The sequence below is a fragment of the Triticum urartu genome, unplaced genomic scaffold (genome assembly GCF_003073215.2).
Source record: "Triticum urartu cultivar G1812 unplaced genomic scaffold, Tu2.1 TuUngrouped_contig_5249, whole genome shotgun sequence".
NCBI lineage: Eukaryota > Viridiplantae > Streptophyta > Magnoliopsida > Poales > Poaceae > Triticum > Triticum urartu.
Genome location: NW_024115909.1, coordinates 1,634 through 13,302, shown reverse-complemented (window position 1 = coordinate 13,302; position 11,669 = coordinate 1,634). Strand labels below are relative to the sequence as shown.

General features: G+C 41.5%; 1 pseudogene; it reads left to right on the top strand.

Moving 5' to 3' along the window:
• The first annotated feature begins 4,959 nt into the window (after window positions 1-4,959).
• On the top strand, window positions 4,960-11,452 carry LOC125528971 (annotated as a pseudogene).
• Window positions 11,453-11,669: the final 217 nt, after the last annotated feature.

The following is an 11,669-nucleotide window of genomic DNA, read 5'->3' as shown; positions in this document are numbered from 1 at the left end:
ATGTGCATAGGAGGTGAGCTAGAGCACCACAAAGCCCTCTCCCCCTCGGCCAGAAAAAACAGAGCACTGTGCTCTGCTCTTGCGCGAGGGGGTATATATAGGCACCTCATTGGTCCCGGTTGGTGACATGAGCCGGGACTAAAGGGGAGCCTTTGGTCCCGGTTCAAGGCACCAACCGGGACCAATGGTGGTGGGCCAGGAGCGAAGCCCATTGGTCCCGCTTCATCCCACCAACAGGGACCAGAAGGTCCAGATGAACCGGAACCAATGTCCCACGTGGCCCGGCCGGCCCCCTGGGCTCACGAACCGGGACCAATGCCCACATTGGTCCCAGTTCTAGACTGAACCGGGACTAATGGGCTGAGCCGGCCTGGACCATAGCCCTGTTTTCTACTAGTGCCTGCTCTGCCTCCTCCTGTCTGCTTGCAAACCAGGTCACAAAGTGGTATTACTAAACCTAAAGTTTATAAGGATGGGTGTGTCCGTTGGGGCTCTTTTTGTGCTGCATGTGAACCAAAGAATGTACGTGAAGCACTTGGTGATCCGAAGTGGAAAAAGGCCATGGATGAGGAATACTTGGCACTCCTGGACAACAAAACCTGGCGTTTGGTTCCACCAGTCAGGGGTAGCAATGCCATGGACTGCAAATGGGTGTATAAAATCAAGAGGAGGTCTGATGGCACCATTGACAGGTACAAGGCTCGTTTGGTTGCCAAAGGTTTCAAACAAAGGTATGGACTTGACTATGAGAACACTTTCAGTCCTGTAGTAAAGGCTGCCACCATTAGGTTAATTCTCTCAGTTGCAGTCTCTAGAAACTGGTGCATTTGACAACTAGATGTAAAGAATGCATTTTTGCATGGTGTTCTCGAAGAGGAAGTTTTTATGAGGCAACCCCCTGGGTATGAAAGTTCAAGCTCACCACATCATGTTTGCAAGCTTGAAAAAGCTCTATATGGTTTGAAATAGGCACCCCGAGCTTGCTACTCTCAGTTGTATTCCAAGTTACGGTCTCTTGGGTTTGTTGCATCAAAAGGAGATACCCCGTTGTTCTTCTATCGTCGGCATGGCATGATCATCTTCATGCTTATTTATGTTGATGCTATTGTTGTTACAAGCTCCTCTCCTACGCAGTTGAGTCTCTTCTTAAGGACCTCCGTATGGATTTTGCACTCAAAGATTTAGGGCCTCTTCATTTTTTTCTTGGCATTGAGGTGAAGCCGGTTGCAAGTGGTATTTTGTTGTCACAAGAGAAGTATGTCCAAGAAATTCTTCAGCGCATTGGGATGAAAGGTTGCAAACCTTCATCTACACCTCTGGCTCTCTCTGAGAAACTGTCACTTCATGATCGAGAACTACTTGCACCAGATGACTCCACTCAGTACAGGAGTGTGGTGGGAGCGCTATAGTATCTTACCTTGAATCGGCTAGATATTTTTTATGCAGTTAATAAGGTCTGTCAGTTCTTGCATGCTCTCACTTCTGTCCATTGGACTGCAGTCAAAAGGATCCTCAGATATCTTCAAGGGATGCCGGGACTTGGACTCAAACTTTGCAAATCTGACTCCATGCTTGTAAGTGCTTTTTCTGATGCTGATTGGGCAGGCCGTCCTAATGACAGACGATCCACAAGAGGTTTTGTAGTCTTTCTTGGAAGTAATTTAGTGTCCTGAAGTGCTCGCAAGCAAGCTGCTGTTTCCAGGTCCAGCACGGAGGCTGAGTATAAAGCCTTAGCTAATGCAACTGCTAAAGTTATTTGGGTGCAGAATATGTTGACAGAGTTGGGTCTTCATCATCCTTGAGCTGCATCACTTTGGTGTGATAATCTTGGTGCCACGTATTTGACAGCTAATCCTGTTTTTCATACTCGAACAAAGCATATAGAGATCGACTATCACTTTGTTCGTGAACGGGTAGAAAATAAACTACTCAATGTTCGGTTTGTTCCTACAGGCGACCAGGTTGCAGATGGGTTTACTAAACCCCTATCTTTGAGGCATCTAGAAGCTTTTCGACACAATCTCAACTTAGATAAGTTGTGATTGAGGGGTAGTGTCAAGCATTGTATTCTACGGTGTTTGTATAAACCGTATATAGATATATGGCATGCGTGTTATTGTAACCGAAGGGTTAGGATAGGTAGGGCTGTTGAGATTGCTTAGCTAAGTTTCTTGTATATCAATCCACAGCCCTAACCACCTAACCTCCTATATAACACGTACGCGTCCCTGCTACGCTTTAGCCTCAAGTTTCACAAGGGGGGCTGCCCCCTCTCTGAATCTCTAGCCTGTTGGAAATTCCAGTGCAAGGTTAGCCACTCAACTAGAGATAAAAAGCACTCACTAAAAAAATCCCTAAATCACAGAGCACACGAACCAGTTGTCCAAGGATGATGAAGACCTCCAGGAGCTTCGGGAGTAGGCGTTGACGGAGGAGATTCCGACAGAGGAGACATTTCCTGAGAGATCTGCTGCCGACGGTGCATGGAGCAGCCTGCGCAAGCGGCCATGCTTGTGGATATTGCGCGTGCGAACTTATTAGGAGGAGGGGGCGGGAGCCAGTGGAGATGCGCTGCTGCCGCAGGTACTGCCCCTGCCGGAGATGGGGGGCAGACGGCGGTGGTCGCTGGACTATTTTTTTTTGTTGCCTTTCAGGAATTCGCTGGACTTTTTATTTATTTTTTTGAGGGGAGGAATTCGCTGGACTAGTAGCAGTCTGCCATTTTGGCTAAAAAAGGCCTCACGTTCTACTTCTCCAGCGCTCGTCTTAAGTGGACCTCTCCAATTTTGCATCCACACTAACGTTTTAAGCCCTTCAGAGCCCGACTAAATAAGTGGGCTCTCATTGTAAAGGGCGTGTGCGTTGTAATGAGAGAAAAAAAATCATAATCTCCAATGGCCATCACCATATTTTCCAGCATCACTGAGATATACTATCACTCTCAATTTCGTGAAATCATGAACAATTTTTGAAATCATGAACATTTTTTAACTCATGCATGTATTTGAAATCATAAACATTTTTCAACTTCGTGAACACTTTTACATATTTTTGAACATTTTTCAAAATCCAGAACATTTTATTTTAATTCATGAATATTTTATACTATTTGCAAATATTTTTTAAATTTGTGCATATTTTTAAAAATATTTATTTTGAATCTTTGAACATTTCTAGAATCGACGAATATCTTTTTAGAAGTTGGTGGAACAATTTTTGAAATTCACGAAGATTTTTTTGATTTAACGAATTTTTTTAATTTAACAAACATTTTTTTTAATTCATGACCATTTTATACAATTTTCAAACATTTTTTAAACAATTTTTTTGATTCGGAAAACATTTCTAGAATCGTCGAATATTTTTTAGAAATTGGTGGAACAATTTTTGAAATTCACGAAGATTTTTTGGATTTAACGAACATTTTTTGAAATGCGTGATCATCTCTTCGATCAGCGAACATTTTATGAATGAATACACTATTTTGTAAGTCACAGACAGTTTTCAAATATTTAGGATATTTTTCCATTCATGATATTTTTTGAATTGGCGAAATTTTGTTCAATTTCGTTAACATTTTTGAATGCAAGAACTTTTAAAAAATCAAGAACATTTTATTAATTCCCAAACATTTGTTTTCAAAATTTTGAACATTTTAGAATAAGCAATCATTTTTATTGTAATGTCATGGACGTTTTATGAACCAAAAGACATTTTATGATTTATTAAACAGTTTAACTCGAATTTTCATTTTTAAAATTTTAATAACAATGAAGGCGACGAGGAGGACTATGACGAGGCCGAGGACGGTGAATTGGTTCCTCTCGCCGGGAACGTCCGAGACAGTGAAGGGGACGAGGACGACGACTTGACCTCGATCGGGATCGACTAGATGTGGTTCTGGTCGTGGACGTGATCGGTTGAAAGCACAATATTTTACCCTGAATCATTATGCCCTTCTCAGATTAAACAAATTAAATTTAAAAATTTTTAATCCCCCAACAGATCGGAGTGCTAATAAAAATCAGAGGGGTAAGTACTGGGTAGTACTCCGAGTACCTCCGAGTACTACGCCAATCATCGTAAAAGAGCTAAAAAACTGAAGGTGCGACTGAAGCCACCGAAGCCTCTAAACCTTCTAAGCCACACCTTCTATAGGTAGCCACCTATTTATCTTTGTTTATAGTTTGTACCAAAATTGCATTTGATAAAAATAGTAGAGATGTCGATAGCTAAACATTTCATGCAGTTTTTTCTCAAATGTGTAGGGCTTTATTATGCTTGAATGGTTGGCTTGACATGTTTAGGTAGTCTAAATCAAGCTGGGATTTTTATAATGTTCCTCTTTTCCTAGTTGTCTATCAAAATTTGGTTGGCACAGGTTGGCATATACATTTGATGCGGGAACTCAGACGAGTGTCTAACAGTCTAAGGGCTGCCAAGTCCTGCGCTCTGTTGAGCCCGAGACCCCCGAGTAGACACTTGTTAAGCGTCTTGTTGGTTTGTTACCTTCTTGGCGATCTATCACCTAAGGTTGTAACTTCTTTTTGGAACGTTTTAGATTTCCTATTCACCTCCCTCTTGTCAATCATACTTGATCTTTTCATCAGTTACCTATAAGATTATGGAATCGATGGTTCGCCGACCGCTAGAACATATATTTTTTAAAATACAACTTTGATAGCTTCAGGCTTACAACTTCTTTATATTAAGGAAAATTAACTATCCAGAAAAGCCATGAGCATGATCCAGTCTACCAAAATACAAGGGATCAAGAAAAACAGAACAGCTTGGCTAGGACAAGATACTACTTAGGGATTAGTAAGTACACATTTATTTAGATAGCTGAAAATCGAGGGTAGCAAGAAAGAGACCTGGTTTTGGATCAGTCGCTGTAGTGGAATTGGTCCTCTGAATTCCTATCCAAAGCAGCGGGGTTCATTGAATATATCAACTCGTTACGACTGGAATCATTCGAGTGGTCTAAAAAAGCAGCCTTCTTCCCCTCCAACATCTACAAAGCAGATTCATGTGGTGTCTCCACCTCCACCCTTCCCACTCCCACCCTTCTCTGCAATTTCTTCTCCGGCGAGCTCCGGACCCGACCTTCCCTGGCATAAAAAGGTAAGACACGAAGATGGTGATGCAGCTTATTCTTAGTTGGTGCTAGATTCGTATTTTACCATCGATCTAATGAGGGGATATCGCGGTGTTTTTTTTCCCGGTGCTTGCTGCTAATGGAGAACGTAATCTTCGGTGGAAAATTTTGTGGGGAAAAAATGCGAGATATAATGGTTCTAATTAGTACTCCCCCGTAACTTAATAAGACGTTATTTTTGACACCGTCATAGTGTCAAAAAAACCATTTTATATTATGTTACATAGGTAGTACTAATTAAGTTACCGCTAATTAGGCTCTAGTACACTGGTGGAGCTTGCTTGGTCTGGGGTTTGACTCCAAAGAACTATCATTTCTTTTTTTTTTCTTCGAAGTTTCACGGAATTACCCTGTTTATGTGTACTGTTAGTGAATAACATAAACTTTTACTCGTCTCATCATTATCATATACAAAGTGGATCGGGGAGGGAGTGGTGTCAACACCGAGATGACAGACGGTGACAAACACAGTGAGGAACTTGCAGCCCTGGAGAAGGCGTTGCTCGATGAAACCGTGGGTCCAATTGATATACCTTTCTCGCTTCTCAAGTCCATCACAGGGAATTTCTCGGAAGCTCAAGAAATCAGCAGGGGCGGGTTTGGGGTTGTTTACAAGGTATGCAACCAGACCCTCTACTCTGAAATAAATTAACCAGCTGATACAATTGAAGTCAAAACCAGTTGATAATGAAAATTTAGCTGACATTGATTCGTATGAGCTGCAGGGAGTGCTTCCGAGTGGTCGCACAGTTGCTGTGAAGAAGCTCTTTGAGAGGTACGAGATCCTGGACAAGAATTTTGAGAGCGAGGTCGCATGTCTCGTGGGGATCAAGCACAAAAACATGGTACGATTTCTTGGGTACTGCTCTGAGACGCAACATGTAGTGAAGCCATACGACGGAAAACTTGTATGGGCAGATGTGCGGCAGAGGCTACTCTGTTTCGTGTACCTGCCAGGGTGCCTTGCTGACTATCTCTCAGGTACAATCAGATCAGCGTTATAGATTTCCTCTCATTTCTATACAGTAGTGCATGTCTACCAACATTAATCCAGAGTAGTACTTATTACTGGACACTCGTCTGAGCTTTGTTAATTCTGTTTAGCCATATTTTGTTTTCTCGTCTTCTTTGCCTCGAAGAGAAGAGTGCACTAACAAATATGTCATTGGGAACATAAGTGTTATCTTCTGTTGTAAAAGAGCAGTTGATCAAGCTTAACTGAGTGTCCAAAAGAAAACTTTGAGCATCTCAATTCTCGAAACCAATATGTTGGCAAGCCTATATCTTCTCACGTGGATTTTAAAATCAAGTGGCGGTTACTTTGTTGCCAATTGTCACCCCCACATTTTAGCAATGAGATAGGTATTCCAAGAACTTTCTTTGAACATGCTAGTATATTGGCATTGTGAATCGTGCAATCAATAAGGATCCAAGTTTGGGTCCTGCTAGGCCCGCAAAATGTGATAAATTAATTCAAAATACACTAACAACATCAAAATTCCCTCACGAAGGATTTGAACACTGGAAGGCTGGAAGCGGGTTCTCGCCGGCGCCACTGCGTCCCTAGCAATCAATCAACTACGTCCTTTTTCTTTTCATTGGACTGTTTATCCCACCACATGTAGTACTAACTTCTTTTTGCACTATATACTCTCCACAGATGCATCTTGTCAACCTCAGTGGACCAGACGTTATCAAATAATCAAGGGGATCTGTGAGGGTGTATATTATCTTCACCAACTGCGTATTATTCACATGGACCTCAAACCTCAGAATGTATTACTGGATGATCACATGGTGTCCAGAATTGCTGATTTCGGTCTATCACGACGCTTAAGTGGAAGCCAGAGTCGGGCTATTACTGAGAACAAGCTTGGGACATTGTATGCTTGCAATTCTCTTTGAGAACTTGATGGTTTATAAATCATCTACCAAGTTTGTTGCATACGCTTCATTCACTAATCATACAAAGTACATAATTTTTTATGCAGGGGATATATGGCACCAGAGTTCATACATAACGGAGAAATCACCTTCAAAACAGACATATATAGTTTGGGTGTTATAATTATGGAGATAATTATGGGACATAAGGGATGCTCGGATGTAAACGAGGTAATTATACTATATATGGGGTTCCATGAAAAACATTGTATACATCAGAAACCACAATTTTGTTAAACAAGAATGCAAGAAATATTCGATTAGTGTACCTAATTAACAGTAGAATTTGCAAATGGAAAGATTTGGATGCTGTCTTTGTAGTGATCTTTCACAGAAAAAAGACATAAAATAAATATAGTCCTGATTTATGAATTCATTATGTGAACTGAAAGATTAGTAACACTAAAATTGATCAAGTGAGATATTCGAAACTGTTTGTGGTAGGTATCCTTGCATTTGGTTTTCGGTCCTATCCTAAAACGATATTGCTTCTTGTTTTTGTTTTTCTATTCGAAAATGTATGCCATTCTTTTTTGTAACTCAATACGGTTATGAAATTGGCAGGTACTTGAAAGTTGGAAAACCAAGTTTGGAACATCAAAGAGCCAGACAACAATGGAACAAGTGAAAGTATGTGCTGAGATTGGGATAAAATGCACGGAGTATGACCCAGGCAGCAGACCTGCTACATTGTTTATCATACGTGGAATACTCGGTGAAGCAAAAATTTCAAATTGGCCGGCTACAAGTGGTGTTACCTCAACAAAAACACACGTACAATCACTCAATAGTAAATATGATCAACCAATTATTGTTTAGGTGATTTCTCCTAACTTTTCAGTTCGTTTTCTTCCAGATAAGCTTTGTCCTCAAGCTGGGGGATGGGCTGAAATTGACGGATGATTCTGCTGCACCACCCCAACTACAACCATCGTCGCTGGAAGTGGAGCACGAGGATGGCAAAATGAACCAAGAGTGGAAGGGGAAGGAATCAACCGTTAGTGTGTTGATTGGGGCGATGAGCATTCTCAGTGGCAAGCTTACCATGGTCATGGGTGACAAATACAATAAGCAGAAAAAAGTGAAGAAGGAGGCATCCTTTCTCGAGAAGGATTTGAGCACCATAAATGCTACCCTTAAGCAGCTAGAGCTCATGGATGAGCTCCCTCCAGGAGTAAACAATTGGACGGACAATCTCACAAATATTTTCTATGACATGGAAAATTGCATTGATGACTTCATGCGCCAATTTGGAGGTGAGGATGTTGAGGCGGGCTTCATTGAGAAGGTTGTTGAACTTCACAAGAGGTTATGTGAGCTTAATGGGATCGCAAACCAGATAGAAGAGCTTAGGACTCTTGTAGTAGAAGCAAATGCTCGACATGACAGTGACAAGATTGAAGATTGCAAGCCCGGCTATGGCTATGTGGTTGTTCACCCTCGGCTACCAGTGGTCTTCCAGGAGGCAACCAACCTTGTGGGCATTGATGGACCAAGAGAGGAGGTTGTCAATTGGTTGATGGATACTCAAAAGAAACTCAAAGTTGTGTCTATTGTAGGTTTTGGAGGTCTTGGTAAAACTACACTTGCCAAGAAGGTGTTTGACAAGATCAGGGGGCAATTCAATTGTGTGGCGTTCATTTCGGTTTCACAGAGGCCTGACATGAGAGTGCTTTTCAGTTGCTTACAACTGAAACTCGGGATTGAGGAGCCTTCCCATGATCATGGGTTTGTCGACGTCATTGAACAGCTAAGGAAGTATCTCGCGAATAAAAGGTACTAACTTACTTCCAATAGTGACTTGTATTGCTCATTCGTCTTAAATTTGAAGTAGCAATTATTTGGTTAGTGTATATTCCGGTTCTAAGTATCTGTCCATGCATGTGGGAAGTTTGGTTTTGTACGTTTATGATAGAGATTCAAAACTATAAATAAAACATTAGAGCAGAACACATATTTCAAAATTTTGATTGAAAAGTTGTACATTGTTTAATTTGGTGTAATAAATTGCTAGGATTTTTGTTGGAAGTGGACTCATAGGGGGGGAGGGGGAGATACTAAACCAAACACAATCCTGATGGAAGAAGAGTGGTACGTGGCTCCATATGATAGGCATAAGTTGGCTAAATGGCAATGAATGTTCTTTGGCTAGGCACTCGACATTATTAGTTTGTTTTAAATGTTGATGCTTATGTATTCAAACTATAGTCATATTATGCTATGATATAACCCGTGCAAATATTTCAACAGGTACCTTATTGTAGTTGATGACTTGTGGGATCAATCAGCATGGAAAACTATCAGTTGTGCTTTTCCTGAAAATCAAAACGAGAGTAGAATCATAGTAACCACGCAATTGGAGGATGTGGCTAGTATGGTCTGTCACAATGACCTTGAGTGCATTTACACAATGAAGACCCTCAACGAAGAAAACGCAAAAAAGTTATTCTCAAATAGAGTATTTGGGTCCGAAGTTGTTTGTCCTCCCCATCTCAAAGATGTCGCGGCTGAAATTCTGAAGAAGTGTGGGGGGTTTCCGCTTGCAATTGTCACTATAGCTAGCCTATTAGCTACTCAAGTGAGATCAAGAAAACACTGGGAGAGCATAAGGAATCTTTGGGTGCATCTTCCACAAATCTTGCATTGAACGAGATGAAGCATATATTAAACCTTAGCTACATGCATCTTCCTCTTCATCTCCAGGCATGTTTTTTGTACCTTGGTATGTATCCTGAGAACCACATTATACCACGGGATGATCTAGTTAAACAATGGATAGTTGAAGGCTTCGTCAGCAGTTTGCATGGGCTAGATTTGATGGGTGTTGGCAGGAGTTACTTCAATGAGCTCGTTGATAGAAACATGATTCAGCCATCGAAAAATCAGTATGGAGAGGTGCTGTCTTGCACTGTACACGACATGATGCTTGATTTGATCCTAAGAAAGTGCATTGAAGATAATTTTATAAGTGTGGCATATAGTTCTGAGGACATGGGAACACTGTTGCATGATTGCAAGTACAAGGTTAACCGATTATCCTTGAGATCCATGGCTATTAGTGGAGCAATATATGATACGGATATTGCTGCTAGTATGTCACAAGTTCGGTCATTTATACTGTTCGAGAACCCGATATCCCCTCTTTCATGGTTCAAGTATCTGAGGATGGTCATCATCTTTGATAGTGGGAACAAGATAGTTGACCTCACAGCTATCAGCCAATTGTTCCAGCTTACATATTTGATGGTTAAAGTTCGTGGGCAAATAGAGCTCCCTAATGAACTTGGTGAGCTTGTTTATTTGGAGACACTGGACATAGCAAATTGCAAACTGATAAAGAGCATCCCCTCTGATATAGTTCATTTGCCCCGCCTGTCCTATCTGGCTCTTCCAGATTTTACAGACCTGCCTGAAGGTATCGAGAATATGAAATCAATGCGCACTCTGCATGGGTTTGACTTGAAGAAGAGCTCACTAAAGTGTGTTATGGGTCTCGGCGAGCTGGCCAATCTACGGGAACTAAGTATGAAAACACATCATTATTTCAGGACGTCAAAACTTGATGCTTTGGCATGCTCCATTGGAAAGCTCCGTAACCTCGAACATCTATGCATCTCTGGCTATCATTTTGAGGATAAGAAAAACCAGCAGCTGGGCTCATTATCCAATCCATTTCAGCATATCGAGCGACTTGGCTTGCGATTTTGGGAATTATGCAGAGTTCCGGAATGGATGAGTGGTCTCCATTGTTTGCGCTTCCTCGAGCTAGTGGTTGATAAGACGTCAACTGAGGAGGTTCATCTTCTTGGAGAGCTTCCCTGCCTTGCCCACCTCGACTTCGGAGTGAGTGAATTCCTTGATGAAAGAGCTATATTGGGTGCGGGACTATTCCCAGTTCTAGAGTTCTTTTATTTTCATTCTCGGAAAGACACTACAGCCTGGGATTCGAGCCAGGGGCTATGCCCAACTTACGAACACTCTGGCTCGATGCGTACGGTTGGTGCGGCACTATTCCAGTCGGCATGGAGCACTTGTTACACCTCCAGGAGATCAAAGTGTATGGGACCTCCAGTTTTATGAAGTCCGCGTTCAAGGAGGCCTTACTGGTGCACCCAAACCGCCCCTGTGTTAATGGGAAGGGCATTTGAGTTTGTCAGATTGCCTGGCCAGCGTCTCGTATCAACAATCCTTTGGCTCAACGGAGCCTTTAGGGCTCCTATGGTTCAAAGAATTCCATAGGATTTTTTGGAGGATTGGTTATAGGTTTGGATTCCATAGAATTTTTTCCTATGAAATTTTTTGTAATACATTTCATACAAATTTAACATCTACTCCAACCTTTTTTTAATAGTTTCTTTGGTTTTCCCGTGGCATCAAACACTCCTTGCTAATCATATACTAATATTCAAGTAGATATGTTCACTCCAGTCCTATACTTTTTCCATTCCTGTATTTTTAGAATGCTACGAATCAAAGACCCTTAATTAATGTTGTGCGGGCTCTGGATTTTATTTTGCATGTAATCTTATTTACCTGGCTGAATATTATTCCCACATGCATCATATAT